This window comes from Chironomus tepperi, unplaced genomic scaffold, assembly GCF_022539635.2.
Source record: "Chironomus tepperi strain 1889 unplaced genomic scaffold, CSIRO-AGI_Ctep_v1 contig_137, whole genome shotgun sequence".
NCBI lineage: Eukaryota > Metazoa > Arthropoda > Insecta > Diptera > Chironomidae > Chironomus > Chironomus tepperi.
In genome coordinates, this window is record NW_027226259.1 from 2,320,182 (window position 1) to 2,345,729 (window position 25,548).

General features: G+C 25.8%; 1 protein-coding gene across 2 annotated transcripts in view; it reads right to left on the reverse strand.

The window, feature by feature from the left end:
* Positions 1–25,548, reverse strand: part of LOC139087742 (irregular chiasm C-roughest protein-like) — a 114,099-nt gene that overhangs the window by 44,797 nt on the left and 43,754 nt on the right. The window contains exon 1 of one of the 2 annotated variants that reach the window (XM_070636642.1): positions 23,430–23,618. The exons of the other annotated variant lie outside the window; for it this stretch is intronic. The gene's annotated coding sequence lies outside the window, so the exon portion shown is untranslated. Of the gene's footprint in view, positions 1–23,429; positions 23,619–25,548 lie in introns of those variants that run through there. 2 annotated transcript variants of the gene reach the window in all.

Here is a 25,548-nt window from a genome sequence, read left to right on the forward strand (position 1 = left end):
TTCAGTCGCACCTTATTGTGCGCCTTCTCTCTTGCGTTTTATATATAAAAAATACAAAAAAAAAAAAAATAAATAAATAAAAGTAGGAACGTTGTTGTTTCCTTCATATTATGTACATATGAACATACAAAATATCTTGAAAGATGATGGAGAGGAAACGAAATGGAGAGAAATAGAGAGAAGAAATAATAGCCTTGAGGCTATACATCACATCGACATAAACAGATACAACTCAGGTAGATCATCATCATCATCGCATGTACACAAAAAGAAGACAGAAAATGGATAATTTTGTGTTTCACTTTTATTCGATATCTTACTTTGTCACTTGTAATTTTGGATCTATTTATTTATTATTCATTTAGTTTGCTATTCTCATGAATTTGAAATTTATTTAAGGAAAATATGCTTGTTTGATTGATAAAAGACATAATATTGTATATAAGAAAACTAAGGCATTTCTATCCAAAAATCTTTACTTCTTTATGTTGTCAAGATTCTTAATTAAGTTTTCTTTTTCAATATTTTAATGAAATATATTTGAAGCTTTTAATAAGAAGTAATTGGACAACATGAATAAAAACATAATGAATTTATTCAATGAAAGATCATAACCTTCTCCACCCATTCACTGCTTCTTTAAAAAAAATTCATCATCATCTTCATCACTTTTAACATGTAATTCACTCATCATGTTTGCTTTCAATTGATTCATTAAACGCGCGTGAATGTCTCAGCATGAATAAAAGAATAAGTTCAAAGTTTATCGTTTCATTTGTATATGTACTAACAAAAATTATTATTTAGATAGATTTTGATATGCATTAAATGAAGAGTTTTAATTGACTGTAATATTGCATCATCATGAATGGTATTAATACATGCTATAAGATGTTTTATGCGTGCCATATGTGCTTGATGTTCAATTTTTTTCATTATTTCAGTTATATTTTCATTTTATTGTGTGCTCATATGAAGGCGTTAGGACTGTCTTATAACAAATGAACGATTTTTTGTTGAGTTTAATTTTTTTTTTTCTAAAAATGATTCATATTTTTTTATGAAGCATAAATGTTGTTACAAAAAAAATGTGTCTGAAAAGGTGGATATCTAAATAACAACGTTAGATCGGAAAACATGAATTGACGTCTCCGAAAAAAAAAATTATAACGGAAAATTGCCAAATAGTGAGCGAGGAAGAAAAGAAAGAAAGAAAGAAAGAACAATAAAATAAAAATTCAAAAGAAATATCATAATTTAAGGTAATAATAACAGCATGTAATGGTCTCTTTCTCGGTTATCTTTTCTTTTTGTTTGGTCTTTTTGCATTCATCTCACACAATTTGAAAAGAAATAAAAGAAAAATTTAAGAATAAAAAAGAGTGAATGTTAAACATCATTTTTAAAAGTGTTATTGTTATATTTCAGTACATAGAAATTGCCTTAATTTGCATCTTCTGTTTGTGGTTTGTATCACTTTTTTATTAGATATTTTGTTGTAAAAGATAAAATTGCTTATTTTCATGCATGTTATATCAAAAACATTCAATGTGTTTTTGTTTTTGAAATATGAAATTACATTGAAAACAGTATTTTAATAATGTAAAATAAACATTAATTTTATATAAAAAGAGAACTTGAAAGGATAATTTTTATCATAATCATTATCACCATTATTAATAATGATTAAAAAAAAAATGGTAATTTTCCTACTTTTTTATAAAAAATTTTAATTGTATTGTTCAATGCAACAAGAAAGTTAGATAATAATTAACAACTGGCGGATTATGTGATTTTTTTTTTGGCTAATTACAAAAATTCTTAAAATTATAATTTACAAAATTCAATTTGATTCCTTTCATTATCATGCTCTCATCTTTCATCTCATTTTATCCTCTTTCTTCTCTTTTCTTTTAATACGGCAATCGAGATCATTATAATAAAAGTTCAGTTTTTTTTTTCTTTATGATTATTGTTTTATTATGAAGAGCAGCAGCATCAACATTTTTTGCTTTCCTTCCTTTTTATAACCATTCCATTTGATTTTCCTTCTCATTCACTCAATTGCTTCATCTCTCTCACTCTTTTCTTTATCTGAACAACTGGCCTGAAATACTCATAGAAGAGCATCATTATGATATTATTATGGTACAATTTTCATTCCCTACGAATAATGGATTTGAGCTCATTCAAAAGACTAAAAAGAAATGAAGACTTCGCTATATATACAGATGAAAATATAGAACTATGTAATAACAACAATAATAGAGCAAGAATGTAGAAAGAAACAACATTTTAGCGAGAGGAGAATGAGCTGGAGAGAAACCTTTTATGATTATGATAATAAGATTGCATTTTTTATGCGAGAAACAATTATTTGAATCATATTTTTCTTCCATGCTCTCATTCTTCTTCGTTACATGTAATATTATGAGCTAAAAGATAAAAATTTGTTTTGCTGTATTTTTCCTTTTTCTTCCTTTTCTATTTAGATTATTAAGGAAAACGGACAGTAAACTCATTCAATGTATATGTTTTGTTTGCTTGTTTATTAAAGAACTAGGGAAGATGAGTCATAATCCTATTTGAAATGCTAAAATGAATCGTGAGGTTTGTATGAGAATTGATGAAGATTTTATTACTAATCTTCTGATTACTTAAATAAAACTGAAATTTAGGTAACATAAAATCTCTCTCAAGATAATTAAAACCTAAAGAGAATTACTTTTGAAAAATGTAAACATCTAGAAATGTATTTGTGATTTTTTTTTTTAATTTACATTTGGAAAACTTTAAGTATCGCCAGATGTTTATCAACTTAAGTGCTTTTATTATAAGCTTTTTCAATAGCTTATTCTCAAATGCATTCTTCAATTGTTTACGCGATATAGAGTTGCAATGTATATTTGAATTCTTAAAAGGACCATCCATTAGGATTGATATAACAGCCTTTTAAATTTTTTAATTTTGTTTTTAATAATAAAATCGATATAATTTTTCTTTTTCGATTATTTAAAAAAAAATAAATATGTACAATATTATGTATACTGATGTATACACAAAAATTTCAGTTTGCTCGCACTTTAAATGGAATACGATGATTAATTAATGATAGCGGAATGGCAATAATTATTGGTTGCACATTGCATAAATGTATGGATACGTATATATCTACATTCATATTGAAAATTGCGAACATTACTGAAAATTGTTGTTTATTATTTATCAAGTATTGGTCTCTACCAATATACCACTATAGGAACACTGTTCAATGAATTTACTGGTAGGGGAGGTAATTAATTATCATGAGCAGTTGCGAAGTATTTACATTAAGCAAATAATGGCAATAGTTGGCAATTTACATCAACATAAGCATCTAGGAGCACACAGTCGATTGCTATGGTAAATAAAAATTACAAATTAAATGAATTTTTAATTTTCGTTGTGGTGCCGCTTGAATTTATTTCGATTATTTCTATGTCAATTTATAGTTGGTAATTTATCAATTTTTTTTTATTTTAAAAACTTGCTTAATTGGAAGGAAGAAAATCAATTATTATATTTTCCTCATCCTTTTTTTGTTTTAATTTGTTACTATAAAAATTTTATTGAACCGTAAAAAATATTAACGATGAAAAAATCTATTCAAAAATGAAATTTTAAATAAAATTTTTGATTTAAGAAGACAAATAAAGCAATAGGTTTGCAATAGATAGAGAGAAAGAATAAGAGAGTGGAAAAGAATAGCTTCAACAATAATTGTGAATGAGAGGCAATGAGACGATTTATTGGCATTTTCCGATTCCAATTTTTTTATTGTATATCACTCAGTTCAGATCGTAATTTTCCTTTTATTCTGAAAATTTCCAATTCAACCACATTTCAAATTGGAGATTCCAAATAACGCAATAAGTCATTCAATTATCGATTCTAGCTTATTGTAAAGTGTTTAATGGATGAAAAATAGATGAATATACAGAATAGTTTAGCTGTCCTATTTCATTCACTTCAGTTGTTTTAAAGTTAAGAAACTAGCATTATATGGATAAACAATATATTAATAGAGCAACTAGAGACATTTTTGTGACTTATAAAAGTCAAAATTTTTAAATTTAACGATGGAATACTTTTTGAGACTTTTTAAAAAAATTCAAATCTAATTAAACTGGTATTAAACTGTTACAAAAACGTTTGTCTTACGATCACAGTTAACATCATTAACTGTGATATTTAGAGAAATTAATGACAGTTTTATGATGAGAATAATCTTCAAACATATCGAAGATGTTACTATTGATGTGGCTTTGAAAAATGAAAATTTATCTTATTTGATACGCAGAGATCCCGCAGGAGAAATTGTTATACATTTTACATACATTCAATGGGTGGTCTCTGTTTGTATAAAATCTACATACGATGAATTTGATATCTTCTGTTCAAAAATGTGTATGCTTTTCAACGGATTTCATTACTGATTATTTTATCCGTGTTGTTATTATTTATACACTTTAAAACATTCGATAATCTTAATTTTTACTAACACTAACATAATTTTTATCTCTATTATTTATATTTTATATTTCTTTTAATGAAGGCACTTTTAAAATGGATCAAATAAATTCATGAATATTTTATTTAGATTTTACACGCTTTTATTTTTTTTAAATGGATGTATATTTTGGATCGTAGTTTCCTTTTTCAATTTATTTTATAATTCAAAAAGCATCAAAATTTATAATTTACATGAGTTTTGTTCCTTTAAGGAAGCTAAAATAATCTTTTAATATTTAATATTGATTTTGTCTCATTCGATAGACTATTCTAGAAATTTATTAATTCAGAAAATCCTTGGTATGAAGCTCTAGTGATTTTTATTTCATATTGCTTAGTCACTCGTATAGTTGCTGTGATGAGAAATTCAAGCACTAAGATTCTTTAAATCCTTAAAAATACTCTGTCTTTTGCTGCCTTGAATTCACAAAGAAGGTTAGGAATCACAATGACAGTGTAAACCACAAGACTTTAATGACACAGCAAAAATTATTTTCTTGTTCTTTGCCTCCATCGATATGATTTTTTTACTCTTTTGCTGTTTCTGCTTCTATTTCTTTCTCTTTTTCTCATAATTTTGACTTCAAAAAGGTAACTATATAGCTTACATAAAAGTATATATTTCGTGCTTACAGCGTCAATGGTGACGATGAAAGAGTTCTTTTTCTTTCATTTTTAGCCTCAAGTAAGTACAGGAAGTCGATCGCATTCTTTTGTCTTCCCTATAATTTTAACCCGCGGCTCTTTTACTTTTTATGCTTATAAATATATTGAAAATTTACGGTGAAAGTAAGAAAAATTAAAGTTCTTCATCGAGTATATTGTTTCGTTGTTATTTAATTTTCTATCCAAACTACTCTTATTATTATTATTTTACTTTATCTAAAATTTTTGATGCTTGCTTTAGATTTAATAATATAAATTTTTTAATAATATTTAAAGAATTTATTTTATTTTCCAGGATGTATTTTAAAAATAATTACACAAGTACTCGTAGCATTTTTGTCGCAGCAATTAATAATTGGTTAATGAATAATTGCGATTCAATTAGCTGATCTTGTAAAAGTATGCATACAAAAGCATCAGAATTGCTTTTGAAAAGTTGGAAAATTTAAACATCAGAACTAAATTATTAGCTAACAATAAAAACTCGAATTGTCAACGATGCTTAAATACAATTTTTTTAGCTTGTTCTATACAAACATACAAACACATGTGTTAAAATCTATTAGTAAAAGTCTAAACTAATTTATTTTCTGTTTCCTTAAACTAATCTGGAAAGAGTCAATTAATTCCATGCGTCAGAGACAAATTTTGATTTACGTCACTATATTGAATTTTCACATATTAATATTGATAAAGAAAATCATATTCAGTCAGTTGAATTGTTGTGAAAATTTGTAAAACGCCTCTTTTGATAATCTTGACATTGAATCATGATTTTGTATTACGTCACATTTAAAGGCTTAATTTATTAATAATTTAGATTGAGCCCAGAGGTTAATATAAAATCAATAATCAAACACAACACAAAAAGCGTTTATGTCATTTAAATTAAAATTAAATTCATTTTTTTAAAATTTTCATCCCGATGAATAATGAGAAAAAATAAAGGCGAAAATGAAAATTGATTTATGCTTTCGAGTAATAAAAAGAAATTAATTATGAACAATTTTAATTGAGTTTTAGGAATTTTGATTAATTATTTTTTTTTTATTCTCATGATTGTTGATATAATTAAGGTTGAAACTTGACGGTTAATATGTATTAAATAATTTTTTTCTATTCTCTTTGAAAAATTTAAGATTGATTAGCAAAATTTCTTAGGACATTAAAGCATTTCAGCTATTTCAATTAAATGTAAATTTTTTCAAAAATAATGTAACATATGTTACATATTTTAGAATCAAATAATAATAATACACAAATCAACAAAGAATACTTTATTTCTGAAGTCAGATCATTTAAGTATAATTTTCATTCTAATTAATTAGTAAAATTATAAGGCAAATATTTTGATTAATTAATACGCTTTTCAACTTCAATTACGATTTCATTTTGGTAGAAAAAGAGAAGTAATGTTATTCAGTAATGAAGTAGAAAATAGCAACAGAAGAGGCTGATAAATAAATAAAATTGAAAACGGAAACCGCAAAACAGCGGAAAAACAAGTTTATGATAATGAGGATGAAATATCTGTGTTGGAATATTATAAAGCAATTAATAAAATATTGTGCTTTCTTCTTAACACATCTAATATTATCCTGAGTAGCGAGCAATAGAAGAGAATGGTAGAAAATAAATTAGGATAGAAAGAGAGGAAGAGAAAAGTCACCAAGTTGAGATCAATAATTATGTTTGAATTTAATTAAAATTGAATTAATTAAAAATTTAATTAAGGGAAGAAAAAAATTAAAATTCTGGTTGTTAATTTGATACTTGAACCGCAAAATCTTGCAGATATCGAAACTTCTGTGTTTGTTATTTCCAGTCTATGGGGAAAAATTTAAATAAATTTCACAAAACCTCGCTATCTGTGTTGAATATTTATCTTATATTTCTTTGTACTTTCCTCCCTTTTCATCGTATCATATAATATTTAGGATGATAATTTATTAATGGGAAGTTATATCAAAATTTTTTGCTGTTCTTTTAATACTTAGAATTTAAGACATCATTCAGAGAAAGTTTTTCTTTATTTTATTTTAGGTAAAATATTAATTTAAAAAAATCAAAAATTATCCAAATTCTTAATGACGATAACACTTTTCATGTAGATTAAATACTATGAAAAAAACTTATGCATGAATATTAGATTCAAAATTAAAGCTAAATAATTTTCTTTTGTAAAGACTTTTATAGGAATTTTACGGAAGTTCTACGCTTCTCTAAGCGCTTATTTCATACAGTGTTGATATGGATTGCCATTGGATTGGAAGATTTTGCATTTGCAAAGGAAGAAAAAATTGCCTTTGCATTTTTTCTGCCTTTGAGAGATTTTTGCTTGAGAAACTTTGCCTTTGCATTGCCTATGCAAAGTTTGTCTTTTTCAAAGTCAAAGGCAAGATATCAACACTGATTTCATGTTGCTACTCATATCTGTACTGAGGGTTTACACAGCGGTTTTAGTTAGAAATTCGATTAACGCAAAATTAAGTGAAAGAAAATGAAAGATTTTTGATGAAAATTTTTGACCAGGATTACAATACTGAAAAAAACTCGAAAAATTTTGGAAATAATGCTTTCAAAATTTCGCCATTGTTGTGCAGTTAAAGGCAATCTCAAGTCTGTTTGCTTTAAAAAATTTCGAAAAATTTAGTTCCAAATTGCTACATAGGGAGGAATTCTCGTTTTTTTACGAATTTTTGTGCGAAATTAAGATCATAGATTTCAAATATTTGTTAAATTTTCAATAGCAAAAAAAATCTTGTAATTTAAAAGTTATTTGGTTTATTTTAAGTTCCAAGAGCATTTCGATTAATTTCTCTACTTTTATAGGTTGAAAAAAGGGACCGTTCATTTATTACGTTACGCAAAAAAAAAAAACGAATTTCTAGACCCACCCCCCTCGTTACAAAATGTCCATGCAGAAAAAAATTTTTTGTTTGGGCTGTAATAAGTGAACGGAGTCAAATCAAATTTAACCATACGAGACAAATAAAAACAATAAATATCAATAAAAAGCTTAAAATGTCAAAAAAGTTGTATCCAGTATCTACTATTTCACTTAAATTTGTGCAAAACTGAAAAAAATACGAGCATTGAGTTTATGTATAAAAATGAAAATTATTAAAATTTCTTGATAAAGTGATCATAAATGTAAAGAAGAAGCACGCATCAATGATATTTTTAATTTTTTTACTTATTTCTGTATCTCGCAGTTTTACTGCCATCATTTGTCATAATCGCATCAGAACGTTTTCTTCATCAAAAGTCATAAAAATATAATTGTCATCATCATCAAAAATGAGATGATAGGGAGCAAGATAGAGAAAGAATGAAAAGCCATTAGAGTCATGATGGGGAGTCCGTGTCTCTTGCTTTGAGTTCCTCACTTGTATGCTGTAGCTACGTATATATGCTCTTAGTATAGTCAGAAATCTCACCAATATATACAGTTTTATTGTTTTTCGTTATATTTTTATTGTCCGACAATTTGCTTGCTGCCGCATCGCATGCCTGTTACATTTATTTTATACTTTTTGTTGCTCTTTATTTCGTTGATGAAGTTTACGTTCGGGGATTTGTAATTTGTGTACATATTACGTGATTTTTTCTATACTCATCCCATTGTATCAACTAACAATAATAGCTGGATGCCAATACTGTATATATCCACATCTATATGATGGCGGATAGTCTTTTCCATCCATTCGCCCACAAATATAATATTTTTTAGTCATGCCGTGATGATATTTATTTGATCGGCAATGGTGAACACACGAAATGTTTTAGTAATGTAACAAATGGTCTGTCATTAGTTGAATTTACTGCCACATTTTTCTCTTTATATATCTCATGACATCGTAATGATAAAAAATTGTACCTTTATTATTCTTATCGCAACGCAACAAACACAAGTAAAAAGTATCATCTTCGCATAGTTATATTTTGTTAAACAACAGTTGTTTCAACCTTAATCCTTATGTAAAAAGAGATAATTAATTGACATTGCCCATTTTTATAACTACATTTTTAATGAAAAAAATAAATTAATGTTATAGTGACTGTGCATAATTACAACATTATACATTTAAAAAATTTTTGCAAGTTGTGTAAAGAAATTTAAAAAAGAACAATTCTTAATTACATTCTTGAAAATATTTATAATTTCAAAGACTTTTGCGGATAAATAAAATTGAAAACTAGAATCATACATGTATATTCAATTGATTTTATTTTTTTAAACAGAAAAATGATTAATTAAATTGATATTTAATGAAATAATTTGTAACTTTTTTATTATTGCAGATTGTGTTGATTTTTTTTTAACAATTAATCAGCAAATAATTTTATATATATGTAACACTGTATTTGCAGAAGATGTTATCAACTTAGTAATAAGAAAAATAACAAAAAAAGTACAAAAGAGCAGAAGATAAAAAATAGAAACAAAAAATCAAGTCACTTTCATTCATCACGTTTCATTTGTGCTTGTGCTATTCATAATAACAACTTGAAGAATATAAAAAAACAACCAACAGAATACGAAAAAAGTAAAGTGAAGAAAATGTTATTAATGATTCTCAACGGAATTATATTTAAGATAAGGCAAAAAAAAGTCCTTTTGCGTGGATGCATGTAAAATCTGAAAAAAGCTTGTGTCTTAAATATTTTTCAACGAGCATAAGAAACATAATATCAAGTTACATCATTCGCAAATGTATTTTTGTGTTGTTAGAAATAATATATTATTCTTTTTGTTATTCTTATGTAGGATAGGGTGGTGAAATACTTAGCGGTTTGGGGTAAAACATACAGAGTTGTGAAGTATGTGTGAATCATCTCATTTTATAAGAATCTTCTTTTACTCCTTTTCCATTCTTTTCGCCTTTTATATGGTGTAATTTGTCACATCCGCAATTTAATATTACAAACATTCTGCTTGCTTTACGTTGCCTACATTCTTAAGTGTTGATTGTATGCTATGTTCAGCTTTGAGATGTATATACAAAGCTCCCTCATCATATCAGCATTACTTTTTTGTCTTTTTCTCTATCAACTTGAAACATATACAAATATGCTTGCGTATATGTGTTACGAAAGGAATATTGTCTGCTAATTTTTTTGTTAATATGAATGAAACAGTCTTTTAATGCATTTATAACATTTACCCTTGATTTGACAAAATAATAAATATTTTGTAAAAAATATTATTTTAGATTAATAAATTACTTTTAAGAGAACAGTGATGTATCAAGTGATGTAAAAAAAATCTAAAGTCGATACATAATAGGAAAACCAGTAATATTAATTTTACATTTTTTTTAAATGCAATGAGATATTAAAAAGGAACTGAAATTGATGGAAACCGAAAGATATGATGTGAAATAATTTTTTTTTTCTTATCCTGTACCAACATGTTTCGTTTTTCATTTCACCGGAAGCATTATAACAACATTTCTCATGCCTTTTACTTATACTTAGTTCACATTTTCTTTTTTTTTCTTCATGGACAACGCATAACAAATATTTGTTGCACGAAACAAGAGAGTATGTTTTTTTTCTTATTTTAGTCAAAAAATATTTTTCTAAGTTCCTCGAGCCCTTTTTGCCGTTTAATGAGGAAAATAAACATTGCTTTTGCTCGAATAAATTGAACGCTTCCCCTCTTAAACTCCCACATAATTTTCTTTTCTCTCTCTATTTCGCCTTTTTGCTTGCTTTAATAACACGAGAAATTAGTTGATGGAAGGAAATTTCATTTTCTTCGTTTATCAACATAAAGAAAAGAAAAACAAAATTTAATCGCAAAGTTGACAGCAAAAAAGAAATTGGATAAAGAATTAAGTCATTCGTAAATGAGTTGTGAGGTCATTATAGAACATTTTTGCCATTTTCCTATTTAACATATTTTCAATAATCTGGTGATGAATTTTAGCGTAACGTCGGCATGTCTTTTTTCTATTTTTTTCTCTTTTAATGTTCTCCAACAATTATAATGATAATAACATAGTAAGTTTAACTTTATTTTAAAATTAAGTTAAAAAGAGTGTTAAATTCTTAAGCAAAATGTACTTTTCTTCTAAGGAAATGACAGAAAGACAAGAAAACAAAATAGAATATTTTACTGACTTTTGGAAATCGTTGTTAATGTCAGTAATATCATGAACAGCAAGCTTACGCTATCTGAAGCTTTTAATTGAATGTTAATTGATTGACAAAGAATGATTGATGAAGAAGAGAATGAAAGGAGCAAATATGGGGAAAATATATTTCAAAAAGTAAAATAAGAAAATGAAAATGGCACATAAGTAAAGAGACAAAAAGATAATTAATTAAATTGAATGATACGCTGTTAATAAGCAATTGGAACTTTTTTTATTGTTTCAACAGTATAATAATTAGTGTATAAATGTAATTTATAGGATCTGTACTAATTTTTTATGTTTTATCACAAAATTATACGACTTTATTGAAGTACTTAATTTTTAGTAACTGAAATAAAAAATTGCATGATGTAGAATTATAAGAAAACTTAACATTAGGAATTTTTTTGAAAATTATAAAGTCGAGCTTATTTTTTGTTTCAGAAATGTTAACGCTAATTGGAAAGGAGAATTCTTTTTTGTCTTCTAAAACCATTTAAGTTCAATTATTTGTTTTAAAATTGCCTTATGAACTCTATTAATTTAAACATTATTTAAAATCCTTTATTCTTTGTTTTTAAGTTCACAATTAAAGATCATAGAAATTTTGGAAAGTTAATCATTTGATTTAGTTTTTGGAATTTGTCATTGTCATATTTTTGAATTGAATATGATTCAAAGTTACCATATCACGGTTTTTCTTTAAAGCACATTGGTATTTATAAAGTTAAAATTAATATTAAAGAAATATATTGCAGGTATTTTAAATTTTTTTTTTTCTTAATCCACAAGCAGACATATTCAATTTTCACTGAAATAATATGAATGTGAAGCCTCAAAGGAATTTTACCAAGAACAAATTTTTTCTCTGACGTGAAGCTTTCTTTACGTGCTTTGTATTTTTGATGGAAATATAATACACATCGATGTATGCATGAGTCTCGCTCAATGTTTAATATCTGTAAATTTAATTGTTTTTGACACATTTTGTGAAAATTTCTACATGAATCCTTTCGGAAAATTGCGCCATAAATTGTGTGAAATTTCGAATTGTTTTTCATGTATTTTATTATATTCATTATAATGCGTATTACAAAAACGTTTTATTGGTATAAAAATGGTTTTGAATTCATTTCACACTAAATATAGATTGTGCCTTATTGGTTTTATAGTCAAATCGATATATTAATCGTAAATATTTATGTTTATAATCTATATTATTCAAAAATGGTCAAAGCTCAAACTTTATATTAGTTTTTCATTTATAGTCATTAATGATTATAATGATGAACATAAATTTTTAAAAATTATATCATCAAAACTGGTTTTTGTTTTAGCTCTATGGAGCACCAATGAATTTTTTTGAAATTTATTTTAAATTTTTGATTATAATGCTTCGAATAATTATTTAACTATTGTCACATTATAATTTAATTTGTATGAAATACACATAATAATATCAGATCACTACTAATAGTACCTATAACGTTATTTGAAATTTTAATTTTCAATTTCCATGAAATGAATCAAATAAATTTCTACTATATCGTTTATTGTTATTACATTATTATTTTTTCCTCTTCATACATTTATTTTAAATAATTTAGTCTACAGCTAAAAATACACATATTGGTTAATATTTTATTTAAATAATTTGTAAGAATAAAAATTTTTTTCTCAAAAATATATGCTATACCTCCATAAGTATGAAAAATATAAGAAAATGTTTTTACATACAAAAAATAAAATACAATAGCAAAATCAATCTCAATCAAACTATCTTAAAGAAAATACTTAGCCAAGATTATAAATTTTTATAATTTTTTTAAATTTTAATCAGTTTTAATATGCTCAAAGTGAATTTATTACATATTGATTGATTTTACGTTTCTCGTTTCGTAAAATTTTATTGAACTAGTTTAACGACAGGAAAACGCAGTATATAATCTAACATATCTCATAGATGAGGCAATGCAGTAAAACAATAAATTTCGGTATTTATGAGGAAAACTAAATTTTAGTTTGAGATGAGAAGATTACAAGAAAATCAATTATCTTACAAATGGTTAAATATATTTTTATAAGACTAAGAATTCAAAATCTGTTTACTTAGACCACATTTTTCAAGAAATAAAAAATTTAAATGTGTTCTTAAAATCTCAGTACAAGCAAATCACCCTTAAATGATTTAACGCGAAAATAAATAGCCCTAATCATTAAAAAGCAATCATGATCTCTCAGAGAACAATACCTTTCTTTTTTGAGAAAAAAAAATAATGAAAACTTACTAAAGAATAAATTTATAAATATATATATTAAATACCAAATGAAATTTTATTTCTGAATTTAAACTCTTGGTATTAACATCTGTTTATCAGCGCTTATTCAATTTTGTTATCTCAATATAAACATTAAAATTCTACTAAAATCCGTGATAAAACCCTTTTCTCATTCATTTACCCTTAAAATTTATTCATTTGAATCATAACACTAATTTCAAAAACGAAATAAAAATCTGACAATACGAACGAGAAACTTTTTTTTTTTTTATAAAGTTTTCTTCTTCACACAAATTTCATCTTTATATTTATATCGCCTAACATCAATATCAAAAGAAGGAGGAAAATTATCATAAAAAGTTTTCATATCGTAATTGAAGTTCTTCTAACTTATAATATCCTATATGATAAGCTTTTAAGCTTTTTACTGCGGTTACAAAATTAATTACACTTACTCACTCTATCCTAATGTTCAATCTTTGCTTTATGTATAAGTGAAAATCACAGACGTGTTTTCCTAAAATGAAATTACACAATTTCTTATCGATTTTCACTTTTTGGCAATTCTCAATAAATTAACTGTAATTAGATTTAGGCTTGAAGGCATTTATTATAACACAAAAGCTTATAGAGCAATAAAGCAATTCTTGTTATTGCTGTTTATGAAGATTACCAAGCTTGAGCAATGAAAAAATACACAAAAGAAAAAGAATTATGTTCAAATATATATTTTGATATATAAAAGCGTATAAATTGTACCATTAAATCTATGGCACACGTTTAAAGTAATTCTCCCTTAACATTTAGTTTATTTATGTCTGTCGTTTTTATATTTTTTATTCAATTGCCGCCATATAGCTACAAATCAAAAGCAAAAAAAAATTAATTTATTTATAGAGTAAAGTATGCATGTGTAATTTCCATGTACAACTAAGGTTTCTTGAAAGGTTGATAGGTCGTCTCTTGTATCGAGCGAGCAGGATAAAAAATAATACAATTTTCTGAGAAGTGATAATAATTACAATGAACTTGAGGTCGGGAAAAAATATTCATGTTATGCTTTTTTTGCCCCATTTAAAGCTGCATATGCTTAAAACCAAAAGGATAAATGAAAAAGTTAAGCAATCTTGAGATTTAAAATTAAATTTAATAAGTACTTGTTTTGGTAACCAATGATCTTCAAAAAATACATAATAAAAAAATCATAATTCAATTAATGCTTTATTTTTAAAATCAGTTAATTGGATTGTAATACATTTAAAATTATGGAGAAACCTTGAAAACAAACTAAAAAGTAAATTAATCGCGATTGTGTTTTTGTTTACATGTATGTAAGCTCTCCATTGCTGTCTGGAGACAAATAAATAACCGGCGCCGTTTATTTATAAGTATATTTTATTTCATTAAGTGTAATAAATACATTTACTCTTCCAAATATGGCAAAAATGACACTAAAACATAATACAGGATTTCTATAGAAGTAATTATTTAAAAATGGAAATATACAGTTTTGCAGAAATTCAAAATATCAAGAAAAAAAACTTTTAATGAAGTAAAATTTAAACTTCTAAAATACATTAAAAATAATAATTTGGTTATAATGAAATTGTTGACATTTCATCACGAAGAATATAAAAAATTTATCAAACTCAAACATACCAATGACAAACACAAGTTTTTGCTTTTTTGAATCTTTTATTGAAAGAGAGTGATTTTACTCCCTGGTGAGCTTGTATGATTCTCTTTCTTATATTTAATATGAAGAGTGAACAAATGTTACCACATTAAAATATTTTACTTATTAGTGTATTGTGTGAGAATCAAAGCATCAACGAGCGATCGTATTTTATTTACTATACAACATTTTATTTCTTCTTTTTCTCTTTCTGTTTTGTATTTTACATTGAAGAAATATTACAGCTTCTTTATATCTAAATCCTATTATGCGTGGGCGCAAGTGAGGTCTCTAAACCATAAATATGCTGTTTTTTAGCCTTTCAAGCAAAATACATTCACATTTTTATACGATGGTTTTTAGTATAAATGGTTGAGATTTAATTTAAAAAAAAAACTGAAAGACGCCAAAATCACAGAAAACGAGTCAATTTAGCAAATTTAGCTATTTTTTAAAGTTTATTATTAATTTAGTATAATACAGTGAAAATACGTTAAGAACTCAATTGAATTTCTTTATTTTAAGAGGTAATTTTCTGTTTACTCATTTCCTTTTTACATTAGATCAGGCTTAATTCACCCGACCCACTGTATAAATTGATGATGTTCAATATGGCTCTTTTTAGTTATGATTGTTATTAATAATTGTTTATTTTTATATGTGAAAAATCAAAATTGTAATGGGTATACGAACATAATTGATAAATTTATTACTTAATGCCACTTGATTATATAATTTTTGATGATATAAGCTTTTAAGGGCATAACATTTCTAATTTCCTCCTTTGTACATCTTTTATATATTACATTACAAAGCAATATGAAAACTTTTATTTAATTTCCTTTTGACGTTTTTACGTGGCAATTGTTGCATGAAAACTCTTTGACAATGTGCTTGTACATACATTTGGAAAAAATACATAAGTTTTCATAAAATTAATAATTTTGATCCAAAAAAGCAGTTTTGTATTTAACCGCTTTTGATTTTTCAATAAAAATAACCATTTTTCAAAAAAAATCTAATTTTTGATCAGCAATATAAACTTGATCACATTACATTTTACAAAAATATGATATTCATAGTCATTCAGCTATCAAAAGAAAATTTAATGCAGTAGACTATCAATCTTAAAAAAATCCGTACACGAATTTCTAATCACTGCCATTATTGACACCACAATAATCCTGTCTTTGTGTTTCTTTTCCTTTTTCTATCGGTTTTAAAGCTCAAAAGCTGTAAATCATTCCAAAACCTCTCTTTTTTTTGAATTTTGCGAAGAGAAAAAAGTTGAAAGAATTTTATAGGCTAGAATCTTTATTTTCACTGAATGGAAAACGAACAAGAATAAACAGAATAGAAATCCCTGTCGAAATGGCGTAATCTTCTTCCGGATACAACATGTTGTGATTGATACAAAAACATTGATTTGCTAAAATTGCCTTTTTTGTGTGCACGCTTACTCTCATTCGATTGCTGTTTTTTTTTTCTCATATTATAATATGAATCTATGTGCCGGCATCTAACAACATTCATTTTATTTGAATATCAATCAAATACAGATTTTCAGCTCAGCGCTTTTTTGTTTAGTATTACAGTTAGAGAAAAGATGGATAGATAGCAATGGTAATGTGTGACAGAGAAAGAAGAATAGCTTAGCATATTGGATTGAATAAGAAAGAAAAACAGTTCCTGAATGTAGCGAGAATTTGCATAAAATTCAAATCAATTTTCATTTTCAATGATGGAAGAAAAAATAATTCTTTTTTTTGCTGGCTTTTCGCTCTCTTTAGATACACACTGCCGTTCAAATGAGAAACATACATTCCAAAACGCTCAATAGCAATAGAATTATAAGGGATATTGAACTATCGAAATTAAGTTACTCATTCTCGGCTCAATCGTTTCTATTTCACATTTATTCATTGGCATTATCAATTTTTTTTTTGTCTGTCTCTATCTCTTCTCCAAACCTTTCAATGTGTTTGACGTACACATATGAACGATTTCAAACAAAAAAAAATTTTTTTGGTAGAATTTACAGAGTGCTTCTTTACTCTGATTGAAGTGTCGCTCATTTCCTCAAAGCTGTCGAAATTTGTTTATTTAGCATTTTCGCAGTTTCCTTGAAAATTTTTCATGAATGTTTGTATAAACTAACGAGAACCTTTTTGTCAACTCATTCCTAGTAAGCAACCTTTTGAATAAAAACTAAAAAATAAATCACATTGTTCATCTGACTGTCTAGTGACATATTTGATATAGTTTAAATATTCTTTTACTAGACAAAATTTTTACAAAAAACCCTAAATTGATTTTTTTTATGTTAAAACGAATGATGCTAATTATTTCGATAAGATTTGTTATTTTTTTCTGTACAGGTCTTAAGCCACTTTAAAACAAAGTCTTTAAATTAAGTATTTTATTTCTAAATTTGGCACACATCCTCTTTTTTCTTCAAACAATTGAAGACTTTTTTACACTCCAGTGTAACATTTTATATTCTTATTTTATCATAATTTCTTCTATATATTTAGTATTTCTTTTCTCAAAAAGGTTTCTTTTGAACAAAAAAATTTTAGATTGAATTATGATAAAAAGATATGGTAGGCATGTGATGTGTGTAAATACTTCTACAAATATTTATATTAAGAAACGTTCAAAATGTTCATTACATGGGGACTTTTTGTATAAAGAAAGAAATTTTCATATATTGAAATAAGGATTATTATAAGAACAGACGAAGAAAAAAATGTTAAGAAATATTTAGTTTATTCTGGTTGAACAAAAGATAGTTTTTATTGTTGCTTATGAAGAGTTTTAATATTTCATTTTCATTGATTTTTATTGTAAATTACTCTTAACTTTTAATCGAATATTTCTACCTATAAAAACTAATTTACGAGTAAATTTAGCTTAACTAAAATTACTTTATAATAATGAATCTTAATAATTAGAAAACTAAAATTTTTTATTTAAAAATCCGCGATTTTTTAAATCCAAATTTTGGTTTTAAAATTGTGGCTACTCGTTTTTTAGAAAACCGCAATCAATAATACTATTTTTAATGAATTAAACTAAAATTCAAATGAATTTTGAATATTTATATTATCATCTTGTTTCGGCAGTCATATAAATTATGCTTTCTCGAAATCCCGGTTAAAAAAATTATAAAAAATTTTCTAATTAATTTTTAAAACTTGACATTTAAAATGTAAAAATCAACTAATATTTTGAATTTTCAATCCCGATCCCGATCGCGATATATGTTAAATGTTTCATCTTTACAATAATATAAAATATGAAAATTTGATCATGAAAATTTATAAATTTTCACTGATGATAAATTTTCGGAATTTGTGGTTCACTGCAGATGATTTCACCAATATTACCAATGGATGGCGAACTGGGATTTGTGGTTATTAGTAAAATATTATTCACATCTCATTTTATTTTCATGTTTTGAATATAATTTACTACATTTTAAAATTAAAATTGTATTTGTTTCATAAAGTCTGCAGTTTTAAAGCAACCGATTAGATAGTTAGTTGATTCACAGAAATTATTCTTGAATAAAAAAGTATAAACAAATATTCAATATTTAGATTATTGCATCATGTGTTTTTTGAGGGCGTTTTAATGTCTTATTTTAAAGTTTTATCATCCTCCATTGTAATGTTAGCCATCATTTATCTATATGTCTGTATATTATAATAAATGTATTTTGCATTACCAGAAATTTTGAAACTTTCATGAACACTTGTATAACTTTCAATCCATAATCAGAATATTTAAATGTTGTTTATGAATGAAAAATTCCAACCTGTTTTTTGAGATTTTTTTTTTAATTTTTTAATTAAAGTAATTGAAAACGTCTTTAACTTGATAACTGTTAAATGTTATTGTTAAATAGAAATTAAAATTTAAAAAATATCAAGCTCATGATCATTTTATACTGTAGTGATAAGCTTGCAGTATCTTTGTATTTTACGTCAAAGAATAAGTTGTTTGCTTGCGCCTTTGAAATGTATCTATTAAGCGAAGAAAGTTTCCCATTCCTGTCACAAAAAGGATTTTATTTTGTTTGAAAAATTAAAGCAACAGCAAAAAGAGAGAAAAAATCATTAAGGAAACTAAATAAGCGCTTCAAATAACCGAGACGGTAAACAATGCCGAAAAGAAAACTGCAACAAACGAAAAACTTTATTTTGTTTTGTTTTCATCTATTTTTCTCTTATTGCTGTATATGAGCCTGAAAATGCACAATTTTTATGTGTGTCTCACAAAAGCTCAAACTCTATTACTCTACTACTCCGCACGTCGTTTCCTTCTTTTCTACAGAAAAACTTCTTTCTCAGGCAGTCTGGTGAAAATTAAATGGCATTTTTATTTAAAAACTTTTCATTTTCACAGGAAAATAATTTTTCCATTTCGAATGTGATTCTTGTTAGGTTGAATTTTCGGTTGAATTGAGTGGAAAAGAATAGAAAATAAAAGGAGTAGAAGCAATAACAAAAAAAAACTTTTTCGCTTTATTTTATTGCAATGAACTTAGAAGAGAAAAAAATTCTTTTTCATATGTGTGGAATGTGAAATTGAAACGAGATACTTTTGGACTTGTTTCCAGGCTATGAAATGGTAAGTTCATTCGTTAGATAGAGTTTAAGAGGAAAATGTGCATGAAAAGGTCGATTTTCGGTAGATTGAGACATTGTTAACATACTACTAATTTTGATTGTGACATATTCATTGTTATTGGTAAATTGGAAGTATCAAAAATTTTCATTTGCTAAGTACCAGTTTCAATAGATTTTTCTTTTCATATTGCCATCAACTTTTTTATCATAAAACTTGAAACCACATTATGTTGTGCTCTAAAAAAAAATTTTTATGTACAGATATTTTGATTCAAATAACTGGATGTCGTTATGGATTCTTACTTTGAGATTTAATTGTTGAGTAATAATATTAAAGAAATTCAAGTGCAGATTGAGTAGTGTCGCAATGGCGCACTGGTGCTTAAGACGTTTAAGACAAAACTCTAAAATTTCTATTTCAGATGAAAAAAAAGTTTTACAGTCAAAATCTTTGTCACTAATAAAAATGAAAAATTTAAGATAAGAGTGCAAAACAGTAATAAAATGAAGCCGATATCAAGAAATTCTTGGTTCTTCCATTCAAAGCTATCAAAAATATTTAAACACTCGTTTTACTCCCCCAAATGGTGTGAGAAAGATGGTTAAAAAAATAAAAGTTTAAAATACCAACAATAGCGTGAATGAAAAGAGAGATGCTTACACACATTCCACACCATTTCGTTATAACACATACGGTACATATAATAGAATCTAAAAGAAGGCAAAGGAAAGAAAATTTTCTTTCTATTTATCTGAAGCATTTATTTCAAAAAGTAATTTTAAGAACAAATCAAACGTCTGTTGTCTTTTAGAATATTACATAAGCTTATAATTTACGATAGGCATAGATAGAATATAATGTGCTGTTTAAAACAAATGTTTAAAAATTTTGATTTTCGATTGATCATTTCAGCATGATTTAATATATAGTATATATATATTATTTTTATTTCAACCTCAGTATAACACAAAAATTCGCTTTATTCATACGATTTTTATTTTTTTACTTGTTTAAGAAGCAATATAAAAGGAAAAGGTTGCGCTTTATCAAGAGCTATAAAACTTTTTATTTTTTTTCCTTTAGAATTTTTTTACTCAGCATTCAAACTACACATGTTGATGTTTAACAACATTTATACATGCAAAAAACAAAAAAAGTACCTTTTTTGAACACATGACTATTGAAATATTTTAAAATTTATTCGATTACAGAATATTCTTCTCATTTCAAAATCTCAGTGAAATATTTCAATAATAAAAATTTCCTTAAAAAATTTTATTCGTTTCTTTAAAAAAAAAAATGTTTTAATTTGATGGTTCCTTATTCTATTTGAAAGACCACAGATCATTAAAGCAATTCAATAAGCTTTTCAAAAAGTATAGCTGAGATTTTCAAAACAAAACAAAACTCAAGAGTTTTTTACTCTCCAGAATTTCATAAAGGTTTTTTAAGACATTTTCTCAAATAAATTTTTAAGATGAAAAATAAAGACATAATATTGTGAATCATTCTTTCCATTCCATTGTAAATGAATGAGATTTGAAAGCATTCCTTTTTCTCCTTTTCTTTTTAAGAGATTTCAATTATTTTTACTGTTTTCTATTCATAAAAATGCCTAATATCCCGATTAGCAAAACTCAAATATTTACAAAAATAACATGTACTTTTCCTATTTTTCCTTTTACGACTAAAATTACGATATAACATGAACAAAATGACTAAAGTATTCGTTCTTATCGAGTCACTTCAGCGCATTTTGATCCCAACAATTAGTAATTGATTAATAGGTAAATTGGGGTGTATGGTGGCATTGAAGACACGACCCACCACCAATTATTGTAATAACGTGTGTTTTGCATGGTTATTTTTTATTTTTAAATTTTTTTGTTTGCTTTTAAAAAAAATCAAAAATGTTACTCGATAATATCAACCATAACAATTCATACAGAAATTTTATGAATATTCAGGAATTGACATCGAAAACAATTTTCAGAAATGCGCTAAATAGTAAAATTTGAGTAAGAACTTCAAATATCACAATGAATATATCATTTCTGACGAAATGTTTCCGCTTGTGCTTTTAAATTTACTAGTTTTCTTAATACAAAATTTACAGTTCAATTTTTTGATTAAAATCATTGTTTCAATTTTTTTTTTCAGGCGAGTAAACATGAGGAATTTTTATAGAAATTTTCTTCTTCCCACAATTATCATTTTACCATTAATACGCTTGCAAAGTAAGTTACACTACTTGGTTTTGATGCACAGTGAATTTTGAAAATCTGTGATATTTATTTTTTTACCCTAAATTTCAAAGTCTGGATTGCTTTAAATTCCAGAATATTTTTTAATTATAATTTTAATCTAGAAAAATTTTTAACCAGAGTTAAGATTTTCTTTAAAAAAAATATATATAAATAAAAATAATAAAATTATTTTAAATTTTAAGCATTATTGTGTATACAGCTAAATTATGAACATGATAGTTTTGGATGATACTGAACTACGTACAGGATGACCGAATTTTGTTATATTTTGGATAATGAATCTTGGTACTGAAATATTTTGATATGAAACATGTAAAAATCTACATCACTTTTATTTATATTAATTTTAGTTTTGAAAATTTTAATTGCTCTATATTATAGAATTTTCAATACGGATCTTTATTTTGTAACAAATAAAATTGTCAAATTTTAATTCATTAATTAATAATAGGCAAATCTTAACTATAATCTTTAATGAAAAAGAATATTGATGGTTGATTTCTTTGATGAAAGCATTTGGCTAGGAAATCCAAAGATTGATTTTTGTTACATAAATACGGGGCTCCATAGAGATGAAAATCAATAGAACCAATCACTTCCCATGTTGGCGCTATTCCAAAAATATGTATTGACTTTCAAATTTTATCAAATCAAATTAATAATATAATTTAGGTCATTTGTCCTTCTGTCTGTCATTTCGATCTAAGCATCGTTCTTTTCTCATCAACATCAAATTTCCTTGCAAAACTTTTTATTTACCAAAATTTGTGAAACTTTGAGAGATTTTTATGTGAATATATTATTCTCAATAGAAGCCCGACTTTTTGGAAAAGTAAAATGAATAAAATAAAATGATAAGTTCAATATAGTTGAATAATTCTTGACTTGTGGCAGAATGAAGTGTCGCGGCCGAAAAGGAAACAGTGATCTTTTTTCAAGAAATTTGAAGTGATCGTGAAAAATATCTCATTGAACCCACCAATACATTAACATACTTTTTCATATCATCTGTCTCAAGGTTTGCTTTTTACTTTATTTTTCTATTTTTACAAATCCCATTAAATCGTGTATGAGTAAATTTTTTCTCATGTCGAGACTTTTAGAAAAGAAAATCGATTTTTAACTGACTAATCATATTAAAATTAATGAATTCACCCGAATTTAATTTCAGTTGCAGGAAAAAATTAGTAAAACGAAAATTTTCATCACTTACTTTATATTTGATTTTGTTGCATGAGTAGCAGTAATAAATCCAAGTATTTGGGAATTAAATGTATGCAAGTAATTTGTAAAGCTAAAGGGTTTTATTTGTATCTTTGAAATTTTCACAAGTTTTTGCGAAAACATTTAATCACTTTTTATTTTAATTTTTTTCATAACTCTTTTTCACTTTTCTTCAATTTATTTTTAATTTAATTTGTTTGCAATAAATTAAAAATATATCCAATACATATAACATTAAAAGAATAACATTTCTATGAAAAACGGGATTATTTTTTTTCTCGAATTTAAATTTATTGCTTGGTGTTTTGAACTAAAAACTGAATATGTTCACTTTTCACTTTGCATAAGTGCACTCATGGATTATTTTATTTTTACTTTCAAGTTAGATTGGAGTATTTTTATTAAATTTATATTAATCACCATTAATTGTCACAAAACTGTAGAATTTTTACAATACGATATTACTTTGTATATGAGAAAGGAAGAAAATAATCTAACAATACTCAAGACTGCACATATGTCTTCCTTGTTTCATTGAATCCTAGCTCGCTAGACTTTTGTAATTTCTACTTTCATTCACAACGGTATTGGACGAGCTTTAATATTGAAGCACATACAGTGTTTTGTATATACATAGGCAGTAAAATCGATAACACGATGAGAAAAAGCGGCTCTATATCCTTCGCAACTTTTTTGTTGTATATTTTTGCTGTGCGGTATATACACACTCTACAGTAAGCCTCTTCTCTTATTTTCTTTTTTTATTTTCAACTGCTTGGTTTTGTTCAAGTACTGTCACATTTTTTTCTGTAGATATGTTTTCTTAAGCATGAAAATTTTCACTTCAAAACTTTTTTGCATATTTTAAATTAATGGAATTTCGGTTTCTTTGTTAATTTATTTTAGTTGAATGAAAAATTCGTTAATTGCCCATATTTGTCACTATAATATTTAATTGTTTATCGTATTTACTACGAATTAAATATTTTTTCACTTCAAAATAGCGATAGAGTTCATACTCGAGGTACGAAAGAAATACAACTGAAGCAACTGCGTCAAGTATATTTCACCTTCGCTCTCAATAATCTCATGGATTTTTTCTCATTTTAATTTTTAGAGTGTAGATTGAGAGAATAGAGAGAACGCAAGCGTGGAACATATACATATACGACATCTAAATACCGAATTTATGCTTATGCTGCAGGCAAAGTAATTTTATGACGAACAGATGTAAAAAACTTTTCAAGAGTTTTATACGTCTCTCATTTTTATATCTCATTTATTCTCTTAGCTGCATTTCTATGTTATAGATAAATAGCATCAATTGTACATAAATAAGAACGACACGATATCTTTTTTAATTTCGTACATACAATAGGGAGAATTGAATTATTCATTTATAAGATAATTGAGAAATGATAAAAATTAAAAACTTTGTCATCGAGTTTAATGATATCAACATTTTGCTAGATGGTTTCTTTCGTGTCTGAAAAAGTTTCCCTTAAAGGCATTTCAGCTATTCTTCTTTGCTTCATATCATTCCTTACAGACCTCGAAAATAACGAATTGAATGAGATTAGGTGCTTTATTTTAAGCCATAAATCACTAGACTGTTAAAATATATTTTAATCTATTTCAATGTAATAATAAAAAGCATCGTTTTTTAACTCAGAAAAAAACTACAAATAAAAACCCAAATATCGGTAAAGTTTACTTAAAATTAACAATTAATTTTAAAACTCATTTCCAAATTTTTCAAACCTCGCAATGATATCGGTCTTATTTTTAATTTGAAAAAAACAACATGGAAATAAAATTACATGAAGGACATGTGAGACTTTCAAAACTACAATATGAGTTAAATTTATGTATTTATTAAAAATATGATTAAATATTTTGAAATACTCAATGTATAAAAAATAAAGACATGGAGAAACATTGTTTTTTAAAAATTTATAAATTATTTTTTATTTTAGTAAAAAAGATTAAGAAAAAATGCTTTAAATTTAAGAACATAAATAAAAAAGTTGTTACTTAAAAACAAATTCTTTATTTACTTCTATGGCTAAATTATCGTTCATGTTCATTCTTGTACTTAAGTATTTTTA